We start from the raw sequence: 16,298 nt of genomic DNA, 5'->3' as shown, positions 1-16,298 counted from the left end.
GCTGAAGCTTGTAAATTATTAAACGTTTCCTTTGAAGGGTGATACGTACCGCTTGCAAATGAAAAAAAAAAGAATCGAAATTTTTACTTTTCACGTATCTCTGAAGCGTTCTACGTTCATTTAGGAATATTCTCTGAAGATTTGTGGATTATTCTTAAGAGTCGACGTAATTATTGAAGATGGTAGCCAACGTTTCGGTATTTTACCGTTTCTTCGATCTGGAATTTTAGCCATTTGTTGATTCCATTCAGTTTGCTCGTAATTTTTTCACGGATCGGTTGGTTCCAATTTAAAGTCCCTAAGTCTTTAAATTCGGCAGCCGAGGTTCCCTGTTCCAAATGCAACACATCGCGAAAAGTTCGTTTAACCCGATTCTTAATTACGTTCATTACTCGTACCGAGAATAACATTGTTAACTCTTTAATTTATTTAGAGGGCTCTCCGATAAGTGTGCAAGTGTTGTTGGTCTTTCGACGGTACATTTTTATGAAAAACGAACACGAAGACATAAAGTCGATATCACTGGACCTGTCTGGCTCGTGTTTCAAACTTTTGCCAGTCGGCTTTGGGGTTTGTAACCGATGTACACGTGATTTATGTATCCCAGATGAGTTGGTCCGAATATATTTCTATCGAGACTTGTATTCGCGATAGACACGCATTGGCGAATGGTGGATCCGTTGAACGTTTCGAAAGTACATAGAACAATTACGCGATTAAAGTAAAACTTACGCGTTAACGGAACTAATTCAACGAATTTTATCCTACGTTTGTCAAATTGAAACAAATCTTTGCAAGTGAAGTCGGAACGAACATCTTTTTAACAACGTTTCTATTCCTATTTGGGTATTATTCGATATAAACGTAAGTAAGATCGCGAATCGACGAGTGCAATTGAGTAAAACATTGAAATGTCAATTACAAAAGGAGCGGATAAACAAAAATGATTGGGAAATAGACAAAAAAGGTTAACAAACTCAAAAATATAGCAGTAGAGGTTGTTCTTTTTGCCTGATATAAGCAGAATACAGTAAAAAGAAACTGATCTGTATAAATAAAGGAGCAAATAGTTTAAACGAACAATGGTTTGTGCAACATAACGGGGCATGTACAATTGGTCAGTTTCTAAGATACTTTATTCGACTTCGATTCCACATTTAGAAATCTCACCACGCTGTTTTCTCTATTTTCACTTGGATTACAGGCTCGCAGTGACGATAATTCAATTTGTTGATCCACCGCTATTAATTACGGAAAGTGAAATTACACGATATTAAACATCGACGAAATTAGCCGTTAGCCGATATTATTATTAGCAATATTGATTTTCGAAGTGAAGTTACCTCCGTGAAGTTACCTCCAAATGATCGATCTGCGAATTATCGTGTACGCATTACAGATTCCTTCAAATTTATCAATGGGTATTTATATTTCCTCGTTTACCGTGTACACATGTTATTTCAACGTAACGTTTCGTTCGTGAATCGCCAACGTCCGTGAACGATGTAATTTCAAAATTCTGATCAATGTTCGCACGCAGAAACGTTTCGCTTTATCGTGCAGTGGATTATTGTATTGGCCGGTAGTTTGATCACCGATTGAACTTGAAGTCCTGTACCGGTCCGTAACGGTACCCATGTTCGCAAAGTTCAAGCTCCTATGGGATTGGTTACGAAGTTTCCGGCCAAGTTAAGATTAGTTAAGATAGCAGGTATCGGGACCTTCTACTCCCGGGATTCTCTCCGACCCGTGTCGGTCCTTTCATTTTTTTCTCCTTCTTCCTCGTCCCTTTCCAGCTTTAGCCGATACACGACGTTGTAATCGACAACTCTTGTCCGCCAGGTCGTCGCTGTTCACAACGTATTTACAAGTTTCGACGTTAGTTTCAGAAAATTACCGGACCGCAATTTGCCGCACCGTGGGCTAAGTTACTTCGAATGGTTAACTATAACGTAACCCAAAGACGACCATAAGACGGTTAGTGGAAAGAGCCGATTATAGTCAGCCGAGAAAATCACCCAGGAGACCTCTTGTACTCTTACGTGTCGTATTGATTGCAACGTGTACGCGAGAGGATCGTGATTATCGAAAACGTTTCGTCGAAGCTCTGATAACGGGTGATATTTTGCGATCGATACCAGCCGAAACGAGTTTCTTCCTCGTTTCGAATACGAGTGAATTTTAATTTCGATGATTCGTAAGGACGGTATCGTGGACAACTGAAACGTTCCAAGGAGCTTGTCGACGATTCGAATTCATAGAACTCGTTCCCAAGGACGTAGCGACAGTTCACGGAGTCGTTGCAAAAGAAATAATAAAGGAAAAATGTCCATCAATTACATACACTATTTATCACACGCGCATGCAGAAACGTCGGTTTCCAATCGGCCGATCGCCACATCGTTGATTGCACGAGGGGAATTCGATTTTCTTCTCGCTCCACGAGGATAATTTAAGCGCCTCGTATCGGCCATTTACCCAAGGTTTCTAACTGATTATTGCTCATCAATAGACGGAATCGTGAACGTTTGCAAAGGCTATAAAAGATACGATAGACTCGTACAGATCGTCAGTGTTCTACGGATTCCCAGCAGTTTCTACAGTGTGGTAAACGTCAGTTCCGTTTCGGTTTCGATCGATTCCGTTGGTGTCTTCTTCGTTCGTCTTGTGCCTCTGTGTACCGATACTTCGAACAGTGGAGATCGCTCGAGAAATATCGTCCATTTGTTTGCATCGATATTTCGATCGTCAAACGTACAATAAAGTTTCCTATAAAATTTTCCAACGATCCACATTTACCATCCAATAAATCAACACGAACGGAAAAAATTGATTGGAGAAACTGTTGAACGGTTTAACGAAATTTATCTTCCTTCTATCCTAGTTTTGCGCAGATGCGACAATACGTCGGCGAAATGCGAGACCCGTATTTTTTAGCGGGAGTATAGAAAGTTTTCGCACGAATAAATATTTTTCATTCACTCCGCGTATATAAAGATACATTCAGACAGGTGTATCGAAAAGTGGAGTAGTTTACGAGATCATTTCGTATTTTATTTATCGTCGTGTTTTCGTACATCATTTGAATTTCACGACGATCGAACGTAAAATAAATGAATTATTCCGCAGTGGATGGTTATTCCGGATTAAACATTTTTTATCAGAGTTTTCGATTGTAATATTTAGGTCTTCGTTGGTAGAAATAGTTACATCGAACCTAATATTGTACTTATAATATTGATAAAACGAATTGTACGCGGTTTAACTCTAATAGAAACGATTTATCTAATTTAAAATAAATGATTAAAAAGGTTACATAGCTCTATTATGAGATGCAATTGCATCTTGTAGATGCATCGTTGCATCTTTGAAAAAATATCAGAGGAAATAAAATATGTAACACGTGTTTCTCTAGCAATTTTGTGTCTATATTTTCAAGAAAAGATTGTAGTTCGTCGTAGTACACAAAACAATCTTTGTTTTATAAAAATTGTTGTAGAGGTTATATCAATAATATACAACTATACATCGTCTTTGTATCGTTACGTATATTTATTTTATAATTATCAATCTTCTTTATTTGTCTTTCCTTTTACTCATTGCTTTATTTCCTTTTTTGTATTATTATTATTGTATTAAATTTTCATTGCAGGAAGGAAGAGACTGGAGGTATATCGCAGCCCGTCAATTAAAATTTCATTGCTCTTTGGTGAGTACCTTTTAAATTTATGTAGATTCTACCATTACAATTTAAGGAGACCACGGTTAAATTAAGTTGTTACAAATTATTAAGATTTTAATAACCATTCAAGTACAAAGTCACACTCTAAATGATTATATTCACGAGTGATTTTGTGCAAAGGAACATTGAAATACGATTATACATACACTTGTATTTGTATCACTTCTTTCTTTAGTCATTTAATTTTTCGTTTTTTAAATATAAAAGAGACTAACGAATATCGGAGATGCAGTCTGTGCATTGATTGTTACAAAACGGGGAAAAAGATTTCATAAATCTCTGTTTGCAAACGTTTCATTTTTTATTTGTAATCAATATGTTATCAGCAAATACGTTCAAAGTGCTCGCAAACACATAATCTATATTGTATTGTTTCGATATGAATGATCTCTAGTACAAATAAATTTTATTTCGATTCAATTTTTTTAATCTCATATTGAAGTGAACTATAGAAAAGATCGAAATACTTTTTCACTTTTACGGTAAAAAATTCGTAATTAAAAGCGAATGTTTACATCAGAAATATTTATTGTATGAAATCTAGCGATCGTTGTTGCAAACGCTTAAAACTAGTCTATTACACGAATATCAGTTTTCAATCTTTTATTACGGAAACCTAGCATTTGTATTAATTTTTCATCGTCTTACCTCCGTACAACGTTTGTTAAAACCGTGCCATTGTAAACGTTCGGAAACCATAATCCGTCATCTTGAAGCTAGACACAAGGGCTCGAACGTTATACATATACATCTACATACATATTCAGTGTACCGTTTCTTGCAAACGAATTCAGGGATTTCATTCAAAGTGTCCCGCGATCGCGTTCGTTACTTTGGTCCAGCCTTTTTGTAATTACACCGAAATTAACGATACTGCAAGATACCAAGCTTTCCCATCGAACTGGAAAAAAGTAGATATCCGGTTTTAATGGGAACCGGACGACTGGTTCGAAAGCCAGTCTCCGTCCGGAAATGGTTTTAACGAGGTGGTTCGGAATAGAGAAGGTTAGGGGGGAGGAGAAGGGGAAAGGGTGGTGGAAGGGTGGAGGGTTGAGCATGTCAGAGCGCAAAGAATTCTGTGCAAGAACGTCCTGTATGCAGTGTGGACGAAACTGTTCCCGGTGAGGGTGGCGTGCAGCTCTTAAATCGTACAGGGCGGACTGATGCAGTTTCTGTCGAAGTTGCAACAGTGGGGGTGTGCTGCAGATTTTGTTGCAAATTCTGTGTGCAACGACACCGCAAAAGTTTCCAACCCAGTCATGTTCTTTCTTCGGTTGAAACGGTATGCAGAGTGTTCCTGTTTTTAGGTGTCAAACATTGCAAGTATATTCTACGTGTCTGAAAAAAAAAAAAAAAAAAAAAATATACGACATTGTATTTGTTTTCATACGGAAACAGGTTATTTAAGGCTCGATTGAAAAATTACAGACGAAAATACGAAACGATATTTACCCACGGATGATTTCATGCGAGCTGTGTATATTATCTTCAATCATCGAATTAATATTAATTTTCGCTCGGTATTAATTATTACTAACGATACTGTTTTTAGTACTAAATTCTTAGATGCAATTAACACTTCGAAATGTTCGTGGTAAATCGAGATACTTGTAGGTGATACGAATGCTTGTCGTAGGTGTTATTTTAAAGAAATTTAATATTCTTGGGGAACGATTTCGTTGTTGCACAGCTCTGTTAAATTGATTTTTAATTAGTAGATTTTAATTTAAAGAAAACTATCGTATGATTAAGTTTAATAAAGCTCGACATTTGTATTTTAGAATAAACAAAGATAGAATACAAGAAGATAGATTTGACATTGAATTAATAGATTATATACGATCTAAATTAAAAAAAAAAAAAAATTGATCGGGGTACGCGATACCTCACTATTTTACTTACAATGTATTTCTCACCACATCGTCGTTGGCTTATATAACTTCTTCGTAAACATGTCTTATCTTTTTCTGTAGAGGTCTTCGCGCTATATACAAATATAGTAAAAGTACCTTACAAACTCAAAACACAAATATCGTTTGAATAGTTTACTTTTGTAAACACGTCTTATCTTTTTCTATAGCGGTTTTCGCGCAATATACAAACAGGCCTTATCTTTTTCTGCAGAGGTCCTTCAATCGTGAATGGAAAATTACGATCGATGTATCGAAAGATATGAGATTTCATTGAAAAACATGGTTATGTATGCATAAGAGCGGCTTTATACTCGTGTAACAAGCCGCGCAATGCACAGAGAGGGTTTTGGCATTTACTTTGTTCCAACAAGCTGTGCAGAAGACACTTCAAGCACTTAAAATGAAAAGTTTTTCAACAGCTGTGGGAAGTACCGCGTGAATGTCACACTCGTCAGCTTATACGTTCGTGAAAATAAAGTTACGTCCGATTTTGGTTTTGTTAATGTTGAAGGGGCAATGGAATGTAATTTTGGCAGGAATGAACCACGTGGTCGAGCTGAAAAATAAAAATGGAGCACTGTATCTCTCGACGCCTAAACGTTGGCTATTAGCAATGAAAAACAGTACTTGTAGTACAATTGAATTAATTCTGTTAGTTAAAGTTTCTTCGTAACGTTTAATGAAAGATAGAAGTTAAATAACTGCATCAGCTTTGATAGTACAAAAAAAGTGTTTTCCTGAAAAAGTATATTTTTTGTAGGTCTTGTATTTTTTAAGATTTCAAGATTACAAATATATATTCTCTTTAACGAGGTACGTCGAATAAATGACATTAATTTTGTACAGACTTTATATTTTTGAAGATTTCAAAGTTACAAAATGTAATCTCAAATACCTTTTATATATACTGTATTGTTAATTCGTGATTGGGAACGAAAAATTGTTTCTCGCGAAAGCATTTCGAAAGGTTTTCAACTTATTAAATTGAAAGAAGTTCTACTTTGAAATAAGTATTCAAAATAAAAAAGATGGAAGTGTTTGTTGTTTGTACTCTTGGAGCATTGATCAAACGGTTTCGTTTGAGTTGGAAAATTAATTACGAGAGCAAAAATTTTAAACGAATTTGAATTTCTTTTTCGAACCGGAAAAGAAACTTGAGCAAAAATCTATTTTTCATACTTCGTGGCTAAAACGATCAAGGCCGACAATTAGGGAAGAAACGAAGGTTGAAGTCCCGTCATTTATTTTATTATGCATACATTTTGCTTGACAACCATTTGAGGCGAGACATATTTATCCGGTAATGAGCGTCTGGAATTTTCTTTTTTCTCGCGCTAATTAGGTTGCCGCCTCATTTCGTTATACTTGAGACCGTGCGCTTCAAGATTTCTTTATTGGGCTTCGTGAAACTTTTTAAAAATAGCGCGAACAAGTATCGTACCATCGCGAACGAGATGTAAATTTTTTTATTAGTACTTTCACTTGTACAGAAATTTGTGTGCATCCGAACGAGCAAAGTTAAAAAGGTATTATATCTGAGCCGTACAATTAAAAGAAAGATGAATTTCTTAAAGACACTTAATGCGATAAAAACGAACGGAGAAGATCGCAGATGAAATAAATAACGACAACTTTAATGGGGATAAGACGTTTAATTTAATTTCTTTAATTGTTCTTTATTGTACATTGTGTCTGTAAAATCATCTTTGTTCTTTAATTGCAGTTGGAATTGTATCGTGGTATTTGAACGAACTGCGTCATTAATATTCATTCGACGTCCTAAGTTTTCGGGGAACGGGGAAGAAATTGTTTAATGTAGAGAAGTTTGGATAACTTCATTAATATCACAGTTTAACTACTGTCGTTTGAAATGTACCACTTATCTGATTTAATATATTCCATAAATTTTGATCCGAGAAAGTTATACAAATATAGATACCTATTGGTTTTCCGCGATTTTTTGTTTCTTATCCACTTATTTGCCATTCGTACGATAATAAATATCTTTTACTCATTAATTCGAGAGTTTTGCGAGTGTTTAATTTGGTCAAAGGGTTTCTTTAAATAATTTCTTGTATTCAACGAAGACAACAAAATTCAATAGATAAAAGTGAACAAATTAACTTAACTTTGAATTAATTAAAATAAACGTAAGAAATATTCTAGGTGTTTCTTGGGTATGGAAGTCTGTTTTCTTTTAGGTGAGCCTTTTTTCAAAAAATTTGCAAACCGTCGATTAATAGTGCTTACTATGCGGATAATTCGCTTTAAATAACTTCTGAGAAAGTAACTCAAACCTGTAAAAAGAAATTTAAAAAGAGAGCAATACGTCACTGTTATTCGATGACGTTGATAGTCTGGGTATATCAGGCGTACCTCCAGAAAATATATCGAATTTGCAACGATGACATATGTATGCCGAAGTGTGTTAGTTTCATTGGCGCAGTATCGACTGTCATTTGCGAAAGTTTGACAGACCAAAAGGGATTTTCGTACACGTGACGATCTCGTTAGTATTTCGATACAGAACGATGAAATTTTAGCACAGGTGCTGGAAATATAAGATCCGCGATTACAAATCAAAGATCTCACGGTGTCCTATTATACTTATTAAAAGTGGACGAGTTAACTTTGTATCGTCAAAAGTTTGAATACATTGGACAACGACGTTTCGGATCGTGCAAGAAAACTCCAATCGGTCAACATTGCCAATGCTTCTTATTTTTTCGCAATAACTCGTACTTCTAACAGAACTCTTCTAACAGAAATTATCAAACAATTTTGTAACACGTGCGAATGAAACGTCATTAGAAGGTACAGTTACGAAACTGGCAAGGACAAGAATGCAAGGTCACCCAGTTTCATCCGCAGTACTCCGTGAAAGAATTTTTGGAACATTATGGAAGAGTTGTTCTATTTTATTCATAAATGTCTTGCTTGCCGCGATATAAAAGGTCATTTAGGAGTTTTCGCGCGGCTAGGTGGCAAAAGTTTAAAGCGTCTCAGTCAGAGGTTTTATCTTTCGTACTGTGTACTTCTTTCAATTTATTCCTGTACAACTTGCCTCCGCCGTAGTGTTTCACGTACACCCCGTACTCTATACATTCGTGGATAATTTTATTTCACTTTTCGCTCAGTTTGATAGCGGCGGCAGTTTTATTTATTTGTACACTCGTAATTTCCACGGAGAGCATCGTTTGTCGAGCTTTCGTATTCATCCGGGCGCATGTATCTTTGTAATTTGATTTCCGAAGGAAATGTTGCAACCTCGATGCACACGGTATTGTGTACAAGATCGTGCATACATCTGCGCAAGATTGAAGCTCGAGGTTTCGGGGTATAACGGCAATTGAATTTTTGAACGCCGAGTTTCAGATAGTGAGAAACGTCTCTGCGTTGTTCTCCCGTGTTTTTCTTCGAGCTGTGATCAGTGCGAGTATTCGAGAATCGTTGTATCGGTTCGTTTGAAGATCCCGTTCTAAGTGCTTTTAATGGCGCGCAACTCCTTGCAAAAGAATGCACTTTTCCGTACTCCGGAACTTCTTATTCTCCGTGTCTTATTTTCATGGGGGAAAAGAAAAAACCGCACTGCAGAAACCAGTGAAAATTTGAGACAAATATTTCGTAGCTTTCCACCGGAAGGAGAGCCTTTTACAAATATTTTCTACACCGCGAATGTTTTTCAATCCTTTTCGATTGTTGTGAAAACTTCGTCCGGAGTTCCATTAAGCTTTGATAAGAATAACGCGTTCCAATTTTACAAGAAATAATATTTCTCGAGCTGGGATTTTCCTATTTGATCGTGTATCTGTTTTGGTTCTATTGTACAAAATTTCTATTGTATATATACACAATAATATTACATCGAAATTTGTATAACGGAAGATCATTTATAGATTTATAATAGATAGGGACTAAATGGGGACGTTGAGAGTAAACGACTCTAGGATATTATACTCGTCGATGATTTATTTATAAATAATGTTAGATACAGAGCCAGTACTTATTTGTCAAAGTATAGTAAAATAAGTTCCCTAAGTTATACACAAACAGTATGAAATACAATTTGATCATAATGGTGTCCCGTCTTGTGTAATACATAGGGCAAGATGACGTGCAATTATTTACATATGCTACACGTGTAGACAATGTCTTCGTCCTCGTTCTTCTTCGTGTGTAAACATTGTTTACAACGATCCCAAACAAATATTGAACGACTACTGAGGATTTTCTCTATAGGGAGTTACCTTCCTCTTCAACGTAGTTTGGAAAACATTAAAAGCAGCAGTTACACATATTACGATGGTCCATAATTTTTTTTGGACAATTTCTTCAAGGACTTCTCTCTATTTTTCTTTTTGAAAACTGTACCATTTTGTCTGAAAATGAATGTTTAAATATCATATCGAGATCGATTAAATGAGAATGGTTTGGTTTGTCTTTAAATAACCTTTGCAAAAACATGAAAATAAGTACTTCGAGAAATTGTATAATTGATAATCTGTTGATGTTTAAAAAATGCAGTAAAATATGATCATAACCGTGAGAAATAGAAAAATGATCTATAAACTGCTTGAACTCATTTCTTAGATTTCTCAAATGCATTTTTTAGATTTCATACTTTTTAGCCAAGTGGCATCAGTACACAAATAAATAAACTTACAAATTTTCAAGTAACCATGAAAATTTAGAAGAACACATTTGCAAATCGTCTTATGTCAAAATTTAGTTATATCGATTGGCCACCTCGATCGTCTAATTTAATCGTACCAAATTTTTTTATTCGAGGCCATGCAAAGGAAATACTTTACGCTAACAAATCGACAATAATTCAACGACTCGAGCAAAACATTCGCGACGAAATTAAACAAATTACCCCCGATACGTGCTCGAACGTGATGAAAAATATAATCGAAAGAATCTATATTTGCAACGTGGTCAGAGGTGGTCATTTGACCGATAAAATACTATATTCCATAAATAATGTCATTAACCCAATACACGAAACGTAAAAGAGAGATAAATTTCAAGAGTTTTATTTAAAATTTATTGCAAAACAAAGTAGTGACCTTACATAGTAAATACCCTGGATTTCGTCCATAATTTTGAAAACTTTATCCGCAGAGGTTGAAATTTTTTGTCGGCCTTTTTTTCTATCGTACCCTCCAAAGTTACGACACCGTGCAAAAAAATTATTCTGGAACAATTTCAGATTGATCGAGCATTGTAGTTAATATTTTGAAACTTTATCGATTTTCTAGACAGTTTCTAAACAATTCCTTGACAATCTTCGTTAGATCCTCATCCTCTGTTTACCTAACTAGATCATCCTAGACACTCGTTAAGCGATCATTTACCTTCGCGCGTTTCCCTTTGCAAGTTTTATTTAAATTTTACTTCAATTTCGATAAATCCTTATTGTATATTCTATAAAATTTCATACTCTTTGTTTACTGATCATCTACCTGACAACCATCTACCTTTCCTAGATCCTCACTAACCATTTATTTAATTAGATCATCCTAGACACTCGATCGACAGTTATCCACCTTCCAAAGCTCTGCTTAAATTTTACTCAAGTTTCGATAAATCCTTCTTGTACATTGCATCAAATTTCATACTCTTCGTTCACCGATCACGCAAGATCAATTCAGCACGCGACAACAATCTACCTTCCCTAGATCCGCATCATTTACTTAATCGCATCATCCTAGACTCAAGATTACTCTTCTGCTTAAATTGTGTTCGCATAAACCTTCGTTATGTACGAATAAACCTTCGTTATTATCGGTCAACTATTACTTTGGATAAGATACACTTATCGAGCCCAACCGAGCAACATTTGTTCCTTCGAGTCGTATCCGACGCGAAATAGATCGAAGATCGAGCGAAACGAAATTTCGCTTCGCGAACGATTCGCTTCGCGATCCAGCTTTCCCCAAACGATACCCAGCGATCGATTACCGATCGGTGATCGAGATGGCCGATAAAAACCGAACGGGGTAGAGTCGCGCGGTGATCTTGGCGCGCTCGCGACAGCGCGAAGGGTCGCGTACGCGAATTTTCGGGCCGGTCGGTCGGTAGGAAGAGCTTGCGCCAGTTCGGCTCGCGTCGCACAGAGAGACGCGCGCCGCGACGCGCCTCGCCGCGCCACGGAACGCTCCTCGCTCTGCTCCAGGTGACCCTTTTCGTAGTGGCGCGCGAGCACCCGGTGCCAGTTACGTTCAACTGCTCGGAGAAGAATCACCTCTTTCGTCGACCGTCATGACCGATCGCCCCCGACGCTCCACCATCGCGTTCGAGAATCGATAAAACGCGACACCTTGGTCCATCGAATCGAATTTCGAGGAATCACGAAAGAAGATCGAGTGCACGCGGGTGTCGTCGCGTAGATTGTCCCGTGGACGATCGCAACCAGTGGAATCGGACACACGTACGAGCGAAGAACCTTGCCCTTGAAAGAACTCGAACGATTTTCGAACCGAGATGTCCAACGGAGAGATCCACGAATACGATCGACCGAGTGTATAAACTGTTCCGAGAAACGTTCCGTGTCATCGTGACCGAGAGAGTCGGTGTCCTGTTGTATACTACACTGATCAGTATTACGCGAGCGACCGGTCACTCGGTCGCGGTACGCGGTTGAGAATTTTCCACGAACGTTCGGTTTCGTCGAACCGACACGTGCACAACGTGGTCCCAAGGATTTTCGGTGTTTTCGTTGACACGGATACCTGGTACCCGAGGACCAGCGAGGATTCCAAGAACAGGGGACTCGTGATTGTCGCGCGTTGTTTGTGCTATGCTTCGATCTACCAACGATCGTTCATTGCTTCGAGGGAGACGATGCTACCTGGACGTGTTGTCTACGCTCGGCTCGGGTAGTATACGTCACCAGTCCCACGATCTGACGATATTCTGACGAGGTCGTTCGTGTAACAAGTTGGAAACTATCGACGGCGGTCTGTTATATCGAAGTTCGGCTACTCGGTCGGTGGATATCTGTGCTCGCGGTGTGTGAAAACCGAGTGCACGGTGAGCTGATAGAAAACAGTTACTTACCATGAGATCGGGCTGGTTAACGGGCGACTGAGCTCAACGGTGATCGTCTTGGAGCAGCGACGATCGTTCCTAATTGATCACCGAGACCTCCCTGTGACAACTTTCAACTTATTCGACGGAAATTACGGTGAGTCGTGCTCTGCACAAGTCGATCGAGGGAAATGTATCTCGTATGGAAAATCAACCAGGGAGTAAACGTTATTACACGCGTGTTGGGTGTCCGATCAGGAAATCGTGTCGCCCTCGCGTGAAATACGCTGCAGCTCTAAAAGTTCGCGATCACTTATTCTCATTCGTGGAATTCGTAAATATCTCAACCCGAGAGACTGGAACTTTCGTTACGTGTACAGGTAGGATACGTTGGAAGGTAAATAATACGTTATAAATATTTATTCGCGGTGTTTTGGTAACCTCTCGAGGGGAATATTTCTGGATGGTAATCTCTGGAACCGAATCTCGGTATCGAGAGTCCTTTAGTGATTTTCGGATCGTATTTTTCTTTCTTCGCTCGATCTTCTCGAAATTCCTGTTCGTCGGATCGTCGTCCTATCGTTAAGTAACGATCAATCGCAGACAATAAGCGTAACTTGTAAAAGAAGTTGAGCGATAGGAAACTTTCCCGTAGCAGTGTGTACAGAGATTGGTTAACGCGTCGCGCGTAATTTAACTTTTAACGCGTTGCATTCGGCCAGTTTCATCGTCGACAAATTTGAAACAGCTGTTTCAACGTTCCGATGGTAGTTTTCAATCTGATAAATTTCGTGGAATCTATTATTCTCGTTCGTATTGGTATTTATACTTGATGAAAGGTGGCTCGTGTTTTGTTCTTGCCAACTATTGACAAAATGTCCGGCATAACGTATTCGATTTCGAAGTAATATATCGACATCTGTCGAGTGTTGTAAATGTTTGCTCGTAAAATTGCCTTTACAGAATTGATATTCAGCCACAGTTGACGGTTGCGACGAATTTGCGCAAACCGTTCTGCAAGTTGGCGATTCAAACGAAAGTATACATCCGTGGTTCGGTTTCTTTGTTTCTCGCGAATGGGAACGGAAACAGAATTGTTACGAACATTGTTGATATTCGTTTTTAGGTTTTAGACGGACAATGAGAACGTCGATCGGAAATTTTCGTTTCGATGGACGCACTGTACGAAAAATCAATCTTGGTAAAAAATCGTCTTTGGTAAAAAATTTACACAGTGTTGTTGTTTTACACGGTCGTTGATTTGTTCGAACAACGCTAAGATTTCTCCAAACGATGTACCGTATTTAAAAATCCAAAAATCTAAAGAGACATAAGGAAAATGGTTTCACTTTCAAGGGAAGAGTTCATTGGTCTTCGTTGAAAGAAGTAGAATTTTTTGTTCAGTCAGGTTCGTTGTTTCTTCACACGAGAAGTTACGAGCGTGCAATGGAATTCTCGAGTCGTACAATTTTAGAAAAGCACGGATATCACAGATAGACATTTTCGCGTTACAAGTGAGCGTACTTGTTTCGTAAGAGTTTAAACGATATCGGGTTTCATAAATTCCGATCTGTCATTAGCTCTCCAGTGTACGTTAAAAAGAATTTTTGATCATCTTGATAAACGAAGTCTCTTTGACGCGTCTTGGAAATAGGTTCTGGAGCGGGTTAAACGATAATTTAAGCAATAAAGCGCATAAACAGTGACGGAATAACACGAAAGAGAGACGCTATAATTTATTCGCAGTCGGTTGTATTAGATGTTTCATGGAAATATTATGCGCCCCGTTCGCGTGTGTATGCCGGCCTCGATTCGGGTCAAATGTAAAAAGCTAGTATTGCAATTCAGCAGTTAACTACTGGTCTACAAGCTGCATCTGGTGTTCAAATCGAGCGGCCATGGTTGCTGGAAACCACGGTTACATCTGCATTCGCATTTATATGCGCGGAAGACGCGTGGGATAAGTTCGACTCCCGTTTGGTTCGCGATGCGTGTTAACCTTAAGGTATCTTCTTCGGGTAAAGCAGTATCGTTGTTGGGTCCAGTGGATCCGATTATTTACGACCAACATTTTTCCCTAAAAAGTAATGCGAAGGAAAGGGAAGCATTCGTGCGCAGAAATTTGAATTCAGAGTAATATGTTTCGTTTTATTTGAGGGAGAACAGTTTCTTAATTTATCGTTAAATCTCGTAAATGTAATGTTTATTTAATGTTTATTTATTCGAATCTTTATTTCGGGTTTTCTTTAGAAAAAAATAAAGTTGTTACATTTACTGGATTCGATTACTCACAACCATCATTTTCCCTAAAAAGTAATGCGAAGGAAAGGAAGCATTCGTGCGCAGAAATTTGAATTCAGAGTAATATGATTCGTTTTATCGGAGGGAGGACAGTTTCTTAATTTATCGTTAAGTCGCGTAAACGTAATGTTTAGTTAACGTTCGAACCTTTATTCAGGTTTTCTTTAGAAAAAAATAAAGTTGTTAAGCCAAGCGGATTCGATTACTCACATCCATCATTTTTCCCTAAAAAATAGTGCGAAAGAAAGAAAACATTCGTGCACGAAAATTTGAATTCAAAGTAATATGTATCGTTTTATGGACAGAAGAACAGCTTCATAATTCATCGTTTATCGTTACGTTTAAATAAACGTAATGTTTATTTAAAAAGAGATTTAATATAAGAGGGCGTAAACGGCACGTTGAAATGTACGTAGTAATCAGAAATTACTAACCGTTGCTCTTTGTGATCAAATAGGGAAACGAAACTTTCGTAACAAGTGTGTTTGACCATCCGAAGCGAGGAAGGAAAAAAATTTATCTTTACTTTCGTTCTATGGTGTTTCGAACAATCTGTGAGCCCGCAAACCGTGAAATAGGGACGAACACGAAAACATTGGGATACATTGTTCTCTATGGCCGAAGTTATCCGTATCGACCCTATCCCGTAATTTTCGATTGTTCCGTGTTACGTCTTCGAGGCAAGACCAAACTGCCATTCGAACTGTTTCGCGTTCGAGAGTCTGTCGAGCGCAAAATGGATTTGCGGGCTTTTGACGCGTACGGTTTTATCGGGAACTTCTCCGCTTCGAATATTTTGTCAGTTCAAGAGTAATTCATCGTTTCATCTGTATTATAATTCGGATATTCATGAAGGCATTATTCGGTTTAAATTATCTGCGCAGTGCTGCCTTTTGTCCCGTTTGTGCGAGTTTGCTTATGCAAATTTTGAAACAGGTTCGTTCGAGTATTCGATGCTACGAAAGTGCCTTTAGTTTTGGTACACGTTTGAGAAATGACCCACCAGCATTGCCGAGTTGTTCAATGAGATACGTAGCTGTATCGAAGACGAATCGCTCGGAAAAACAATGGCGATGCAAAAATGTTTATTTCTCTCTTTTTTTTTCTCTCAAGGAGAATTTATCTTCTTGCATATCCCGGATTCATCAGCGGTCTGCACAATCGTATTTCCCAACACCTGTTTGCATATGTAGATGATTAATCTTAAGAATGTTTCCTGTTTGCTTCCATTCCGTGAAGTTTTGCTCAATGAGTTCATATACAGGGTGTCTTGGACTTGTAGGTAAAATAATTATTATTCGGTTAGTGGA

The 16,298-nt window shown here is 38.0% G+C and overlaps 1 protein-coding gene across 2 annotated transcripts in view; it reads left to right on the top strand.

Annotated features, from left to right (window-relative positions):
- Positions 1-2,590: 2,590 nt before the first annotated feature.
- Positions 2,591-16,298, top strand: part of LOC143143350 (cysteine-rich venom protein pseudecin) — a 111,381-nt gene continuing 97,673 nt past the window's right edge. The window contains exons 1-2 of one of the 2 annotated variants that reach the window (XM_076304493.1): positions 2,591-2,607; positions 3,653-3,709. The gene's annotated coding sequence lies outside the window, so the exon portion shown is untranslated. Of the gene's footprint in view, positions 2,608-3,652; positions 3,710-11,869; positions 12,845-16,298 lie in introns of those variants that run through there. The other variant, XM_076304492.1, reaches the window with a different exon arrangement.

The sequence above is a fragment of the Ptiloglossa arizonensis genome, chromosome 2, assembly GCF_051014685.1.
Source record: "Ptiloglossa arizonensis isolate GNS036 chromosome 2, iyPtiAriz1_principal, whole genome shotgun sequence".
Classification (NCBI taxonomy): Eukaryota; Metazoa; Arthropoda; class Insecta; order Hymenoptera; family Colletidae; genus Ptiloglossa; species Ptiloglossa arizonensis.
This window is presented reverse-complemented; position numbering and strand designations above follow the sequence as displayed.